The following is a 16,381-nucleotide window of genomic DNA, read 5'->3' as shown; positions in this document are numbered from 1 at the left end:
AGCCCCTTGCTCACCTCTCACCTTAGGCTCAAATTTATTTTACAGACCATCACACTTTCCTTCTCTTTCATACATACTATAAAATAGCAAGTATAAGCTCCCTGACACCTCCAAATAGTGGTAATAATTTATCTCAAGCAAAAATATTAGGAAAACTCTATTCCAGGAAAACACCTATATTTAGGTACTATATTACCTCTTAAAAACAGTTTATTTGAACTGTTTTATTTTCATTTGTTATTTTATTTTCATTTGTTACCTATTTTATTTTCATTTGTTACCTCAGCTTTCTTACTAAGAAACAAAGTAGATTATAAGTAGAAAGGAGCTGTGGCAGAACATGCTGTCAAATCACAGCAGATCAATGGCAATCCCTTGGGGTTTTCAAGGCAGAGAGATGTTCAGCCATGGCTTGCCATTGCCTGCCTCCACATCATGTCTTGATATTCCTTGGAAGCCTCCCATCCAAATACTAGCCAGGACTAACCTTGTCTGGTGAAGCGGTTAAGTGCTTGGACTTCTCTGGAGGAACCGGATTTGATTTCCCACTCCTCCACTTGCAGCTGCTGGAATGGCCATAGCTCTTGCAGAGCTGTCCTTGAAAGGGCAGCTTCTGTGAGAGCTCTCTCGGCCCCAGCTACCTCACAGGGTGTTTGTTGTGGGGGAGGAAGGTAAAGGAGATTGTAAGCTGCTCTGAGATTTAGAGTGACAGGCAGGGTATAAATCCAATATCTTCTTCTTTAGCTTCTGAGATCTGATGAAATCAAGCCAGCATGTGCTACCACAGTTAAGGCACAAAGCATCTATCTTTTAACATATGAAAAGTTAAAATTATGAGTTTTAATTCCTGTAGCCCTTCTGTGCAGAATGTTTGCAACACAGCTCACATGAACTACATCAATACATACTCAAGCAGAATTCTGCCCATTTACGTATATTTTTCCAGTTTCATAGATGGAACAGTTTTCATGCTTTCAGGCTACAATGTAATGAGCAATTTTAAGTTGTGCAAAAGAAAAGCCCTTCTGTTTCCTTTCAACAGCTGTTCCTGCATTACAAAGGCACCTTGCTTCACAATAAAGTTCATAAGTAAACTGAGGGAAGCACAGCTGTAGTCGCTAGTTCTTGACATCCAAAGAGCTGTCTGGCATCAATGCATCTGCTAAAGAACATTTGAAAACAAAGTCTCAAATAGCAGCAAAAAAGCTAAGAAAATTTAACATCTTGAATATATGTCATACAATCAGAGGCAAAGGATGTACAGGTAGTTTTAAGGCTATTTCCAATACAATATCATAAGCCCAATTATTCAGAGTGAAAGCACATCCATGAACTCTTTAAAGTCTTTGAATGCAGCATACAATTTAGATACGTGCTTATTCAGCAATAACATACTATATAATCAAACATCCGGAAGAAAGCTACAGAATTACCAATTACAACTTTAGAGAACAACAGAAACAACCAGACATTAGGCATGTAAAAAGAGATTTTGAAAAGCAGGTTTCTTAAAGTATCAAGACAAAAATAAACATTTTTTAAAAAAATATATCCAGAGCAGAAAACCAGCCAGAGAAGCAGTGGGGCCTTTGCATGGTTTTATCCAGACCAAATGTTATTCTTTCAATCTGTTAATTTTACTGTTTTGCCATTGGATTCTAACTTTGTACTGCTTTGCATACTTAGCCACTGCTCAGAAGCCATATGTAGCACTGCTCACTATACCCCAGTTCATTTTCTGATGAAGTGTGTATGCACACAAAAGCTTACATTCTGAATAGAACTTAGTTGGTCTTAAAGGTGCTGCTGGACTCCAACTTTGTTCTATTGCTTCACACCAACACAACTGCCCACCTGGTTGGCCACTGTGTGAGACAGGATGCTAGACTAGATGAACCAATGATCTGATATAGCAGGGTTCTTCTTATGTTCAGAAATTCACTCAAGACCAATTATTTTAACTTGGAGACAAGGATGTAGGAAAGCATCAATGCAACTGCCTGTGAGTTCTAACATAAGCCTACTCAAATACATGTTCTTGCATCAATATCACTCACTGTATATTTATACATAACCCCCCTTTCAATCCCCATGACTCCCAGAGCAGCTTATATTCCATTCTGCAATAGATTTAAATGGTAAATAGATACATGCAAGTGTGAATCATAGTGAAATGAGGTAGAAGATGTTTGCATGTTACTGTTTTAACCTCATGGATGGGGGGAGGGTTAATCTTTCTTTTCTTCTAGACCATACAAACAAATCCAAAAAGTTGAAAGAAATGGCTCTCAAATTACAATTTAACTGTGACTAAACCATAAAGCATTGACTATAGGAATTTCTGATATTTGTTGTCCGCGAAATTCAAAAAATAAATCCTTTTGAAATAAGGAAACTTCTTATAATAAGGGACAGGAACTGTAAAAGTTAAAAAGGCATTGATGCAAGTTGTTTTGCACTTGTCACACATACTGTGCTCAGTGAGTAGTGACTCATGGAAGTTCACAAATTTTGTTAGTCTTTTAAGGTGATACTGGATTCTTACTTACTCTGTGTTCTGCCAGAAAGCATACTCTTATTAAAGGTAGCCCCCTGTGCAAGCACCAGTCCTTTTCGACTCTGGGGTGACGTTGCTTTCACATTTTCACAGTAGACTTTTTACGGTGTGGTTTGCCATTGCATTCCCCAGTCATACTGGATTCTTACTTACTCTGTGTTCTGCCAGAAAGCATTCTTATGAGAGGTGCACAAACATATTCTCTCTCACACACACACCTCATGCTAAAAAGTTTCCCATTTTAAAACCACTTAAGGCATTTCCTAGAAACTATTATCTCCTTTACCCAAGGAAGTTCAGGGCAGTGTATGTGATACTCCCTTTGCCATTTTACCCTGAACACTCCTGTGAGGCATTACCATGACCTTTCAACCTCCATATGCAGACATGAATCTCTACCACTTGTATTCACACCTATAAACAGCTAAACTCAGAAAGTTCTATATTTAAACAATTTTATTGATAACATATGGTAACAATATCTAATTATATCATTACTGTCTCTAACCCATATGATATTTTCCAATCCCCCCTCCCTCTGTTACTAGACTCCCGCCGAGGTTATATACTTAAGTTCAGTTATAAAGGTACCCTTAACCAATCAAAGTTCAATATCTTTCTGTTCTCATATTCATGTTAAAAAACTGTCCAATGTCTTTTTACATTCCACTCTTTCTCTATGTATCCTCTAAATTTCTTCCACTCCTTTTTAAACACATCCAAATCATAATCTCTTAAAAGTTCTTGTTAATTTGTCCATCTCACTCCACGATAAAACCTTCACAATCCAATCCCATTGCTCTGGTATTTTTTCTTGCTTCCACAACTGAGCATACAGTGTCCTAGCAGCGGAGAGCAAGTACCAAATTAGAGTTCCATCTTCTTTTGGAAATTTTTCCATTTGTAATCCCAGCAGAAAAGTCTCTGCAACTTTCTTCAAGTCGTATCCCAAAATTTTAGAAATTTCTTGGTGTATCATCTGCCAAAACTTTTTCGCTTTTTCACAAGTCCACCACATATGAAAAAAAGAACCTACATGATTTTTACATTTCCAACATCTATCCGACATCTTTTTACTCATCTTTGCCAGTTTTTTCAGAGTCATATACCACCTGTACATCATCTTAAAACAGTTCTCTTTAATACTCTGACATGTTGATATTTTCATTGAGTTCTTCCAAAGATACTCCAATGTATCCATTTGTATTTCTCTGTTCACATTAATTGCCCATTTAATCATTTGAGATTTTACTACTTCTTCTTCTGTAGACCATTTCAATAATAATTTATATACTTTCGATATTAATTTTTGGTTATCTCCGAGCAGAACCCTTTCCAATTCCGTTTGCTCACGTCTAATTCCAACAGATTTATATCATTTTCCATCAAGCTTTTTATTTGTTGCATTTGAAACCAGTCATATTTATTAAACTCTTCTGCAGATTTTAATTCAACTTTTATCACCTTGAATCTTTAGCAGTTGATTATATGACATTGCTCTTTCTCCATCAGATTCAGCTGTTATTTTTATTACTTCTGCTGGCACTATCCAAAGCGGCTTTCTCTCATCACCATATTTCTTATATTTTATCCAAGTGTTTAGTAAGCTATTTCTAATATAGTAGTGAGAAAAAAGACCATCCATCTTATTTTTCCCATAATACATATAAGCATGTCAGCCAAATTTATTCCCATGAGCTTCTAGCCATAAAAGTTTTTTATTTAACAGCATTATCCAATCCTTTATCCATGTCAAGCAAACTGCATCATGATACAATCTTAAGTCAGGAAGCTGAAAACCTCCCCTCTCCTTAGCATCTGTTAGAATTTTCATCTTAATCCTTGGTTTCTTCCCGGCCCATACAAAATCGAAAATCTTCCTTTGCCATTTATTGAATTGTTTGCTATCTTTCACAATTGTGATAGTTTGGAACAAATACATTATTCTTGGCAAAATATTCTTCTTAATTGCAGCGATCCTGCCCAACAAGGACAAGTTAAGTCTGTTCCATTTCATCATATCTTTATTCATCTTGCACCATAACTTTTCATAGTTATTTTTAAACAGATCAATATTCTTCATAGTTATTTCTAGACCCAAGTATTTAACTTTAGAAGTAACTTCACATCCCGTCAAGGTCTGCAATTCTTTCTGTCTACTTGGTTGCATATTTTTACATAAAAATTTCGACTTCTCTTTATTTATGTATAGTCCTGCCAATTCTCCATATTCTTTTATATTAGCTATTAACAAAGGTATCACTTGAATCGGATTCTAAGTCATAAACACAATATCATCTGCAAATGCTTTATATTTATAAGAAAATCCTCTAATTTTTAATCCTTCTATTTCTTTGTCATCTTGTACTTGTCTTAACAGAATTTCAAGAGTCATTATAAACACAATGGTGAAAGCAGACATCCTTGTCTTGTACCTTTGCTCACCTTCATTTCTTTTGTAAGGTCTGCATTTATACACAGTTTTGCATATTGATCAGTATATATTGCTTTCGTCATTCTTATAAAATGTTCCCCCAAGTTTATTTTTTCCATTACTGCAAACATGAAGTCCCAGTTCAGATTATCAAAGGCTTTTTCTGCATCCACAAAAAATAAAGCCACCTCTTTTTCTGGGTGTTTCTCATAATATTCTACAATATTTACAACAGCTCTTACATTGTCTCTTATTTGCCTTTTAGGGAGAAATCCAGCTTGATCTTCCTTTATAAAGTTAATCAAATATTGCTTAAGTCGTTCTGCCAGAATTCTTGTGTAAATCTTATAGTCATTGTTTAATAGTGAAATTGGTCTATAGTTCTTTACATTTGTGACATCTCTATCTTCTTTGGGGATCAACGAAATTGCAGCTTCTTTCCAGGTATTTGGAATTTTCCCTTTTTCTCTTATCATATTCAACAATTTTTGCAGTTTTGGTACTATCTCATCTTTAAGAGTTTTATAAAATTTAGTTGTATATCCATCTGGCCCGGGAGCCTTGCCTACTTTCATTGCCTTTATTGCTGCTTCAATTTCAATTTTTTCTATTGGGTCATTTAAAGTCTTTTTCATATACTCAGTCAGGGGTGCTGTCTTAATATTTCGTAAATACTCTTCCATTTTTTCTTTTCTAATTTTCACACCTTTAAATAAATTTGCATAATATTTAAAAAAATTCTCTTTTAATTCCTTCTTGATCAACTATCTCTTTTTAATTTGCCATAATTTTGTTGATAGTTTTATTTTTTTTATTTTTCTTCAATTGCCAGGCTAAGTACTTCCCGGGTTTATTCGCACCTTCAAACGATTTCTGTTGCAAACTTTTTAAATTCCATTCTAGTTCTTTATTCAACAAATGTCTTACTTGGGATTGTAGTATTGTAATTTCCTTTATTAATTTCTTTTTTCCTGGCCTTTTTTTAATTCCCCTTCTTTTTTCTTTATTTCATTTTGTAGGTCTAGCAACCGCTCTTCTTTGGCCCTCTTATCTTTATTATTCAATATAATTAGTAGTCCTCTCATAACTGCTTTATAAGTGTCCCAAACTGTCTGGAATTCTATATCATCAGTCTCATTTATTTGAAAGAACGCTGCAGTTTCCTTTTCTAGAAATGTCACAGTATCTTTATCTTGTAGCAGGTCCTCATTAATTCTCCATCATCTTGTTTTCTTTTGCAATTTTGTAATCCAACATATTGGGTTACGATCTGCACAAACCTTTGGTAGAATCGCCACTTTTTTAGTTATGAGGCCCAAACTTTTGGAGCCCCATAACATATCTATTCTGGAAAAAGAATTATGTCTTGCTGAAAAGGTATAGTCTCTTACTTCAGGATTTTCTCCAAATTTCTCCAAATATCTTCCAAATTTTCTTGTTTAACCAACTCAAAAAAAGAATTTGGCAATCTTCCTTCTTTGTCATGCTTCTTTTGGCTTGATCTATCTATATTATTTTGTTTTGTCCCATTGAAATCACCCATCATCAAAATCTGGTCATATGACATTTTGTCCAATTGTCGATTAATGTCTTTAAAAAATTTGTCTTTCCCGCCATTGGGCGCATATAATCCTAATAACATTTTTTTTGCCTCCATCATCACTTCCACTGCAATATATCTTCCATCTTTATCTTTAAATATCAATTTTGGTTCTAATTGTTCTTTCATATAAAAGACCACCTCGCTTTTCTTTTGTTCCGCCAATGAAAAAAATTCCGATCCCAAACGTTTATTGCACAAAAATTTGTAATCCTTTTGTTGTATATGAACTTCCTGTAGACAAATTATATTACATTTTTGTTTTTTAATCCAATGAAATGTTGCTTTTCGTTTTTGTGGTGAATTTAGTCCATTTATATTCCAAGATAGTAACTTGTACTCCATTATGGTGCAGAGTCTTTATTCTCTTCAAAAAAGCTATACATCTCTTGTTCATTCCTTATTATAACCCTTCTTCCCCGCTGTTCAAAGCCCAGACCCTCGGGTAATATCCATCTGTATCTTGTGCCCTCTGCACGCAGCTTCTCTGTTAGTCTCTTATATTTCTTCCTGTCATTAATCACTTGTCTTGGTAGCTCTTTCATTATTTTGACTCTACTCCCTTCTATTGTCCAGACTTTTTGAAAACTTTTGTTTAGAATTTTTCCTGCCATGTCCTTGGACCTTAGTCTTATAACAATGTCTCTTGGTAGGCCTTTGTCTTTTGCATATGCTGAGTTAACTCTGTAGACACTATCCAACATATTTCTAAACTTTTCAGGATCTTCCTCTAAATAGTCAGCAATGATTTTCACTATATAATCCATTAAATCCGTCTCCTCCCCTTCAGGTAGTCTTCTCAGACGCACTTGGGTTTCCATTAATCTGCAGTCATGGATTGTAACCTTCTCTTGGAGTTTTAGCAAGGTGGAAGCATGTATATCCACTTTCTCTTCAACCTCCTTGACTTTGTTTTTAACCATACCTAGTTCATCTTTAAAATCTTCAACTTCTTTTTTAAGATCTCCAATATCTTTAAGTTCTTTTTTAAGAGCTGTTATCATTTTCTCCACCCTAAACTCAGAAAGTTCTGACCAAATTTGATCTGGGCTTTGATCTGGGCAGGCTATCTGCAAGACAAAAAAGTAAGTAGGTCAAAAGAAAAGGGAGGAGTAGGCCACTTTACATGATGAAATTTTAGCAGCAAAGGAACAATGGCGAGTTTATCTGCTCCAGACAAGCCCAGAAAAGATGACTCCTGGCTCAGTGGAAAACACAAAGAGAAAACTGAGCCAATCAGGCAAAAGGTTCTAGTTTTGTACTCCCAATCCTACTACATTGTTTACTGAGTCCTTTGCTGTACTTTGTAATGTGCCTTTCTTGAGTCCTTTGCTGTACTTTGTAATGTGCCTTTCTTGAGTCTCATTGAGAAAGGCAGGCCATAAACCAAGTTAATTACTACTATTACAATCCTAAGCATTTGAGCTAATGAAGATGCTCTCAGGCAAAATACTCTGTTTATAAGGTTAAGGAATGGTTTGACAAATCCCAGAAGTCAGCTTGCCATGGCACCAAGAAAGTTAATTGTAGCACCTAATAGTTTCAGCAACTGGAAATTTCTGACTGCCAGAAAAACTGTCTAGTATATTTAACCACGGGAATAAAACATTTTTAACATTCAACCAGCAGTGAATCTATTAAAAGAATGTCAGATTTTACCTTGGATTGGGATGTAGCATTTGTTTGTTAAATAAGGACATCTGAACTCATATGGATTTAGATCCATGTCCTGATCACCAGTCATAATTATGCCACTGATTTATCAATGATCAGATTGACTATTCACTTTCAGAGTTCACTGGCTGGCCACTGCCTAAAACAACGGCACACATGTTGTCTGTTAAGAGTTTGACAGTGCTGCTGCACAGGCATACTCTGCTCCACAACCAAACTGAAAAATAACTGTTTTTCCAAGACATTTACCATAGATTTAATGTAGATCCTACCTTTCATTATTCTCATTAATTATTTCTGATTTTAGCTGCCGATGTGCATGTGAGATTTTACAAAGGACTAAGGGAGTTATACTTTTCTACCAGGGTACTAATTTGCATCTTTACCCCATCCCTATGTCACTTATAAATGCCTCCAGGGTGGGCATGGCAGCATTGGGGTCTTTAATAAAACTTATGCATGTGTGTTAAGTGATCAAACTGAAGACTCATGCACATTCCCCAAGTCAGTACTAAATGCACAAACAGAAGGGATCAATGAGTGATGCAGCCTTGGGTTAGCCTTTGATATTAATACTTACATGGCCAGCGTTTTGCGGTGTAACACTCCAATCAGCCTGACCCTTCCAACCATTTGAGCTCAATGACCTTCCAACTCTATAATTATGATTCTATGGTTCTATATAAAGATGCTAGGGTCTCTTAACTTTGGTTCCAACTGCTCCAAAATCTGCAAACAATGTTATTATCTAAAAAGGAGTAAGAAGTTCACATGGGTGTGTTAAGTAAGGACAAAATGTCAGTTTCAACTTGGAATTTCCTGCTGGCCTGATTTACATTCCAAATATTGCTTAAATTTAATTCCTGGCTACACTGTGCAATGGCAGAACTATTTTTATCCTCCCCTCCAGTCACAACTATTTATACTGAAGAGTAATAACAATTTTTCTATCACAACACACAAAGCAGAAACACACTTCTAAAACTATTTTGCAATAAAAACAAGGCCAAACATCTCACTAACACCATATTCTCGATAGTATAAGCATTTCAATTTTTATTCCCAACTAGCTTATTTAACCACAGGAGTTAATTCTTAGGAGTTGTTTTAATGGTTTATTTCTTCAAATAAGGAGTATGTTTCATTTTAGTACAACAAGAATAAGTCTACTGGTAAAACACATCCCAGGATGAGGACATCAGCATACAGATTTTCTAGTTTCTTAAAAGTACATATAGCAGTTGCAGAAATATGAGTGAAGAAGATGATGTTGGATTTATATCCCGCCCTCCACTTCGAAGAGTCTCAGAGCGGCTCACAATCTCCTTTACCTTCCTCCCCCACAACAGACAGCCCTGTGAGGTGGGTGGGACTGGAGAGGGCTCTCACAGCAGCTGCCCTTTCAAAGACAACCTCTGCCAGAGCTATGGCTGACCCAAGGCCATGCTAGCAGGTGCAAGTGGAGGAGTGGGGAATCAAACCCAGTTCTCCCAGTTAAGAGTCCGCACACTTAACCACTACACCAAACTGGCTCTCCAGTGACTACCAGTGTTCCCTCTAAACTGAGTTTGTGTGTGCTAGCTCAGTTTTTTAGTCTCCAGCTCACACATTTTTGTCTTAGCTCAGGAAAAATGGCCCCAGAGCAAACTAATTTATGCAGTTGCCAAATCGCTTGCTCACCACTTTAATGCCACTAGCTCAGAAATTAGAATTTTTGCTCACAAGACTCCACAGCTTAGAGGTAGTATTGGTGAATACACCTTCCTCACTGTTATCTCAACTCAATCAGTACCCAGAGCTGCTGTTCACCCTACTGGGGGAAAAACACACCCAGGTATCCATAGATTCTCCAGCACCACATCTAATTTGAATCTTTGAGGGTGAGTTTCTATTAAATTATAGGATTTTGAAAACACAGAATTCAGAACCCCAAGACATTGTTTTAAAGTCCACTTATTCTAGCAAAATTAGCTATAAGCAATGTAATCTCAGAAGCCACCTTTCTTGGTGCAAAATTTTGATTACCTCTGTATAAACTTTTGATTTCTTTTATTTAACATGGAATACTGATAGACTAGACAAAGAAGAGAGAAAAAATGAAAAGAATGCAACTGCCTTTCTTTACAATGAAGGGCTGGCTTGAGTTGTCCTGACATCTAAGATGCCAGATCAGAGGAAAAGACAAACTTGCCTTCATTGGCAGGTACTGTTAACATAGTACCACAAGAAAATTCTACCTATCAGTCATGGTATTTCATAGAACTTCACCTGCAGGTACAGGGGTAGAAGCTGCAAATTACCCTCTGAATGCACTGTTATGTGCAAGCAGCCAAACACATAAGTACAAAAAAGTTGCCAGCTGAGCGCTCCTCTCCCATCAAAACTCTACATCTAAGCAACTTTACTTGCTACGGACAAGCTGAAGACCATTAGCCAGTGATTCCATTGATATAAAAAAGGAAGGAAATATAGCTAAGTAACTAAATTGCCAGTTAATCAAGATGGCTTAAAAACAAGCTAAATCAGCAAAACAACAGTGGTCAAAAAGCAATGAAGTACTCATTCCTCCCAGCCCTTCTGACTTCATTATAATTACCATGAATACCAGTTTGCACTGGAAAATGCTGACAACTTGAAGCACAGGCAGTAGCACAAGCCAGCCAGCCAGCCAACAAATCTCTTCCCTATAAGTGAGCATAACAGATCTCAAGTATTTTGTAAACAACGAGCAAGTACTTAAGTATCCCACACATATAATCTACCAGCCTTAAAGTGTGTTAGTGGGATGTTATGGTTCCAACATCTAACCCTTCCCTAGTATTTTGCACACAATACCACAGCCACTTTGGAGAACTTTCAGATAAAACTTTCCATTTGGCATTCAACTGCAGCAAATTCTGAAGGATTATGACAGTTGAAAGTTTGGCCCTGAAATTTTTAGCTTGGCAGTCATAAACTGACCTCATGATGTCAAGCATGGTGAAATTCCATTGATAATTGATTGTTGTAGGGTCCTGCCTAAACCTGGTCTGTAAAGTATCATGGAGGATCCAACTTTGTTAGCTTTGTTATTCTTTCCCTTTCCCCATCTTGCTTTATGGCTTAAAATTAGAAGTAGTGAGAACTGAAACTAAGTAATCAGCAGCTTCCCATACATTCCTGTAAGGGAGTACGAGACATCTGGGGAAAGCAAGGACGAAGTCCTGATAACACGATGGGAACGTAGACATTTTTGACAGTTTATGTGTGAGTGCTACCCCGCACCCCCATCCCTTGGAATCCTTTTTAAGTAAGCCTTAAAAGTATTGTATCAATGTATTGGCAGCATTACTCTCAAGAACCTGTTACACAGAAAGTATCGGTCTATCAATAAACGTAGTCTTTGTATCAACTTCAACTCGTCATTGAACCCGCATGCTTGACACATGAAGCCACAGAATTGCTTGTTTTGTGGCTCAGAATTTTGCATGATCTTATACAGTTCTCATAAAACTGCATGAAACAGATGTAATTAAGAAAAGTCTTACAGAGTAATATATAACACATCTACATAGTAACCATACATATGGGATATAGTAAAACGGAAACGGTATTAGTCAGTATAGTCTAGTGGGTTTGCTGTTTGATTATTCCACAGTCAAGACCCCTGAAAGACCATAAACACACTAGGCAACTTAGTATCATTCCCTCAGCTTCAACCTAGCCTATAATCACAAATAATTTATTAGCAGAAGTGTTACTCGGTCTCCCCAGCACCATTGACATGTCTACCACTAAACTTTCTTCTGCTTTCCTCTTGATGGAAGACTGCAGAACATGTAATCAAACAGCAGTAACCAACAAAATGTCAGACCCAAACTAGTCTTTCTATCTAACAAGTGTGTACACTAGGGATATTTTGCTCATTCCTGCCTAGTTTAGACACAAGTCATAATCACATACATATTAACATACAGAGGTAATATAGGTCAGATACATATAATAGTTTAGGCAGAGCTGTACTATATAAACCTTATGTACTACTCCCTTACCTACTTTCCCTAAGCACTAGACTGTTCTGCCAATATGGGCCTCTGACTGCTGAAAGCAGAGCCTACATATCAAGAAAGGAAGAAAGGAAGCTATATTCAACTAAAATCCCCACTAATAAAACACAGGAACAAGCACATTCATACATGCCAACACATGAAGACCAACTGGACACATCCCACTCTGTAACTCAGCTGCTCTGAAAGAAAAATATTTAGCCAGAGACAATAAAATAAAATTCTCCAGAGCCAGCAGCAGGCAGGTTACACTAGAGCCAGTAACCTGACAGCACAGAATACCTGGTTTCCATCTCATACCCTCTGCCAAGCCCTTCTGCAACATACTTCCTCAGTCCCATCTACCCAAAGAACCACCATTAGTCTGTACAGCAACAGTCCAGCCAACAACAACCCTCTTACCTAAAGGACTCCCTTCTATCAATCATTGTGACTTAAGTATAAACCCCCTCAGTACCAGATGCTGAGGACAAAAAGAAAAATTTTGTTATTCTCAAGTCTTACTTTTAAGTTTTTCTAGTTGCATTTGTCTGACTAGGGTAAAAATAAGTACTCAAATGGACACCTCAAGCTATTAATTGTATACAATGAGAAGTCAGAGTGGAAAAAATCAGAAGCAAAAGAGAGACCCACTCACTCTTCTCATGGAGCTATCATTTCTATCTGTGGGGCTATATCTATTCTCCCTTCCTCGCCATCTTAAAAAAAGGGCTTGAAATTATGAAAGATAAAGGAAAAGGCTTGGGCTGCTGCTATCAAAACAGCAGCCATCTCAACAGTCCTCAGATAAACAATCTGTCATGACAGCAGATCCTTCCTTCACTGTTCTGTGCATCAACAGTTCAGGCACCCATGCAATGCACAACTCTCTTCAGGGACCAGCATAAAGTCTTTTAGATCATGTTTCAGCATACTGGTACAGAAGCCTTTTTAAAAGGTTTTAAATATGTTGTATGCTTGCATACTAATTATTAGACCTTTTCAAATTGTGCACTTTGTGCACTGGGCCGTTCAGTGTCCATGGAACAGAGCAGACTCTTTTAAGTTCAAACAGAAAGTCATGGTGGCTCCTAAAAAGGAGAGAGCAGATTGAACCTTTTGATTTTTTAGCTGGAAAGGACCTCTCAAGTCTAGGCTCCTGGCACCTGGAACTGGGATTTGCTAGTTCTATAGACACTTATGAAATGCTGTTTACAAAATGTTTAAGCTAATTAGGAAATTACAGTTTTTAAAAACATAAAAAGGCACTTGATGTAAAACTGTTGTGTTTGATAAACAAGTACTTTCACTGCTCAGGAAGAACAGAACCTCCGCAAAACAAAATTATGCTGAATGTACCCAAGAAGCTCTAAACCAGTGATACTTATTCAGTAACTTGGGAAGAATACTTGGGAAGAATTCTGACATACTACCTGCGGCTCTTCTAAGCACCATTCCCCAGTGTGGCACCCACTACATGTTCCAGGAAAGTGGGCAAGGCAAACTGCCAGGTAACTCTTACGGTTACTACCTGGACACTGCAGGGAATGGTAAGCATCAAGCTTCCCTGAGCTGTGGGCCAGCGATGGATATAAAGGGCCCATCCAATAACCCCCCCTCCCATACAAATACACATTTCTCATAGCCTCCTCATTCTCATCCCAGGGAGCCATTGGGAAAACTGCAAACTGGCTGCAGTGGAGTGGTAGTGATTTCACTCTCTTTCTCAACAGCCAGCTTGCTCTCCTTTGAGCTCCTTGGCAATCTCACTCTCTCATCTAAACTAGTGTGCCTCATTTTGAAGAAAAAGTGGGAAGCCCTTCTGCTTATTATAGATACACACTGCCTGATTAAGGTTCAACAACAGGGAGCAACAAGCCTACATGCTCAGAGATACTTTGGCAATAAACAAGGTTATAGTAATATATCTAATATTAATAGTTATTTGTATGTGTAGGTTTGGTGAGGTGGCCCACAGGACACACTGTAGGCATGGGGCTGTTTTGGTGAATGGTGAGCCATGGAGTACCACTGCTTTAAACTAAGGATCTGAACCAATACATTTTTATCCCATCCTTCTGGCAAAGAGCTCAGGGTTCTCTTCCTCCATTTTATCCTCACACCAATCTTGTGAGGTAGGTTAGGGTGAGTGACTGGCCCCCAGTCACTAAGGGAGCTCCATGACAAAGTGATGCCTTACACCACAATGGAATAAGGAACCATTCATAAAAGGAGAAAATTTTTAAAAAGTCTTCTCCAAAGAAAGTGGTAAAGTGGTGCACCACTTCAGTCATCCTGATTAGGATGAAATGGTGGCTAAACTGCATAAAAAGGAATAATGCTTGATTCTTCTACTATTGGTCCATTTAAAAACAGCTCAGTTATGTACTTTTACTAACCAGGGCTTTTTCTCCAGAAAAAAAACTCATTTGCACATCAGGCAACACCCCCTGATGCAAAGCCAGTCGGAACTTGCGTTCCTGTGCATTCCTGCTCAGAAGAAGGCCTGGTACTAACCAATTTGAACTTTAGCAATTCTTTGATGAACAAAAGAAGAGCGACAGTCCAGAGAAAAACGCTACCTACCATGGGAAGTCATTAAATAAAACAGCATTCATCAGTTACAAAAATAAAATAATTTAATTCTGGGTATAAGCTTCCGTCGCACTCACCCTTCTTCAGATACTTTTGTGGGTTCAGATCATCCGGGGGGGGGCGTGTATCTGGATACATGGACTGTATTTCTAAGGCTCTATGCCATCAACACTCCTAGTTATGTGCCCGAAGCAATGTATCTGAAGTGTGCGTGCACACGAAAGCTTATACCCCAATTAAAACTTCGTTGGTCTTAAAAGTGCCGCTGGTCTCATAAATTTGACCTAAAGTAGCGGCCATCACTAAGCTTTGCGGCAACTAATCCAGTCCCCATCACCAAGCCTTGCGGCAATGAATTCCGTAAAGTTCATTATGTGCTGCGCGAAGTTCTCCTGCACGTGGCAAATCCCGAGAGTAGAGAAGCCACCGAGCGGGCGTAGTAGCTTTCCCCCAGCCCGCCAAGAAGCCGGGAACTGCGCCACCCGACCCTGTGCGCGTTTACCAAAAAGCAAGCTCCCATGCTCGGGGGAGGGGGGGGGGCGGCGGCGTCCCGCGTCCAGATAAGCAACCTGGCAGAGCTTTACACTTTCAGCAGCGCCGAGCGCAATAAGCCCGAACTCCCCTTCTGGCTTGAACGGAAAGGGGGAGTCACTTTCTAGTAGCCCCTCGCAGTCAGAGGGTGGCGGCGGAGGCTCACATCGCTCTCTCTGCTGGCGTAGGAAGCCGGACGGCTCCTTACCTCCCCCCTCAAAGAGGAGTCTGAGCCTCCCGGAATTCCCGCGACCTTTTTCTTACCGATGCGTGAGGCGGCCTCCCGAAGAAGAGGAGGCAGAGGCGGCGGCTTCCCAGCTCGCCTCAGAAACTGGCCGTATCCCAAACTCCAGCCGCGCCTGATGCACAGCAGCCAAACGACCTGTCCCCACCCCCGTCCGGTCCAGGCTTATGAACGGCGTCTCCAAGCCGCCTCCTCCCGCTTCTTTAACTGTCAGTCAGCCGGTGACGAGAACATGCGCATGCGCCACGCCAAAGCAACTAGGTGTGCTTAGTTGCCACGGGGGGAGGGGGCAACTCCAGGAACAAAAGGGCTAAAGTTTAACCCCCATCCCACGCCGTACCTCAAACGCATGCGTTGTGTTTCCAGAAACTCGAAGTGCGTGACCTGATGTTCTGTTAGGCCCCAAAGCTATTCTAAGTCTTAAGGAAAGGGTGAGTGATCAGCTTGAAGTAGTGGAGTTTGGTTGGATGGCAACTCTGAACCTTGAAGTGAAATTCTCCCTCTACATATAAAGACAAAATACTATCTGAATGCAGTAAGCTCAGGAAGGGTTGTATTGTAGGGTTGCCAGGTGCCCCTTGGCAATCAGCAGGGGGCGGGGGTAAGGTTGGAGCCTGGGGAGGACAGGACCTCAGTGGCATACAGTGCCACAGAGTCCTCCCTCCAAAGTAGCCATTTTTTCCAAGGGAACCGATCTCTGTAGTCTAGAGATGAACTGTAA

General features: G+C 39.0%; 1 protein-coding gene across 1 annotated transcript in view; it reads right to left on the bottom strand.

Moving 5' to 3' along the window:
- STON1 (stonin 1) overlaps positions 1 to 15,938 on the bottom strand; it is a 30,384-nt gene extending 14,446 nt beyond the window's left edge. The window contains exon 1 of the mRNA XM_060248915.1: positions 15,681 to 15,938. The gene's annotated coding sequence lies outside the window, so the exon portion shown is untranslated. The remainder of the gene's footprint in view (positions 1 to 15,680) is intronic.
- Between the last annotated feature and the right edge of the window lie 443 nt (positions 15,939 to 16,381).

Source organism: Heteronotia binoei, chromosome 1 (genome assembly GCF_032191835.1).
Source record: "Heteronotia binoei isolate CCM8104 ecotype False Entrance Well chromosome 1, APGP_CSIRO_Hbin_v1, whole genome shotgun sequence".
NCBI classification, from domain to species: Eukaryota; Metazoa; Chordata; class Lepidosauria; order Squamata; family Gekkonidae; genus Heteronotia; species Heteronotia binoei.
Note: the sequence above shows the minus strand (reverse complement) of the source record. Positions and strands in the feature narration are given on the sequence as shown.